Genomic DNA, 1,517 nt, shown 5'->3' with positions numbered 1-1,517 from the left:
TACGTGATAAAACATTATATGAATAATAAATATAGATGAAAAACGTGAGAAGGGCAGAAAGTATATATATATATATATATATATATATATATATATATACAGAGAGAGGGGGGGAGAGGCACACACACATAAATATATATATACATATATGTATATATAAATACACATTAAAAGTCAGCTTGAATCTTGCTTTCTTTCTTGCAATGTTATCCAGCCAAACTGGCGCATAATGGGAAAGTACTATGAAATAAGTTCCCTTCCAAAATATAAATACAAACGGAATAATACAAATTTGGCGTAAATCGGATAAGTTGTTGTAGAAATATTACTGGTTTTCGGGGTATAAATACCCCAAACGGTGTACAATGGAAAAATTCACCGAAATTAACCAAATCCTGGAAGGGAAGTATTTCTTACCTTTCGATTAGACACAGTGACTTGACAACGGAAAAATACGATTTGTTTTCTCACAGTAAATTCTACTTTCGCTTTTGTTAAACACAACATTTTAATCATTTAAAGATATTTTTAAGTGAATGTGATTTCAAAAATGTAAATTGCTTCAACAATAAGTGTTTATATTTTAGCTTTCTTTAACTAGATAATATTCTAATGTTTGTTATTTAATTATTTTCAAGTGTATACCATTGCATAAATTTCTAAAAAATACCATCACATAAATATCTAAAAAATATTTTAAAGTGAAAAGGACTTCAAAAATACGGTAAATATTTCGTAAAAGGCACCCGTTCATAACCTCGGAGTGAAATAAGTTTTCCATAGGTTTTTTGGAGTGCATTCAACGTATCTCACCTCCAAATATTTGGCTGCTATTTCTAGCTTTCCCTGCTACCACGTAACATCTATTTGTGATAAAGGACCTGAAATACCTGTTACACGGTAGCAGGGCGTGAAAGAAATAGCAGCCAAATCCTTACTTTTCTGGGGAAAGGAGCTGTTTCTGCGTGATTTCGATGCCACATTCGTTGAAAGCATGTGAAATAAGTTGGAAAAGAAAGCAAAAAACCCACGAAACAAGACTCCGTTGCTGGGAAACTCAGACTTTCCCGGTGACTCAGCGGGTGACGGGTAGTCTAGCATATATATATATATATATATATTTATTAGTAAATATTAGAGCGATAGTATTAGCAAAATACTATCACTAGTGGGATAGGAAATAACAGCCGTACAGGCAAATTAATAAAATATACATATATGACATGTACTATACATACATATATATATATATATATATATATATTAATAAATTATAGGGTAGCAAAATAAATTTTAGAAATTTTATTTACCACCAGTGGTCTAGCGAGAGTAAAAATCAGTCAATAGACTATGTATTATTCATTTAAAATACACAGATGCCTATAATAGGACATCTGACCCGCTAGAAAGAGCAGCAAAAGACTTCATACCACAAGAATAGGGATAATTCCGAAAGGGAATGAAAAATAAAAACATTTACCAATCTATATTCTGTATCATGGTTTCAAGTCAATTTA

The 1,517-nt window shown here is 31.2% G+C and overlaps 1 protein-coding gene across 1 annotated transcript in view; it reads right to left on the bottom strand.

The window, feature by feature from the left end:
* LOC106883815 (uncharacterized) overlaps positions 1 to 1,517 on the bottom strand; it is a 1,102,017-nt gene that overhangs the window by 590,517 nt on the left and 509,983 nt on the right. The gene's annotated exons all lie outside the window — the stretch shown is intronic.

This window comes from Octopus bimaculoides, chromosome 10, assembly GCF_001194135.2.
Source record: "Octopus bimaculoides isolate UCB-OBI-ISO-001 chromosome 10, ASM119413v2, whole genome shotgun sequence".
NCBI lineage: Eukaryota > Metazoa > Mollusca > Cephalopoda > Octopoda > Octopodidae > Octopus > Octopus bimaculoides.
The sequence above is the reverse complement of the archived record's forward strand: the minus strand, read 5'-3'. Positions and strand labels throughout refer to the sequence as shown.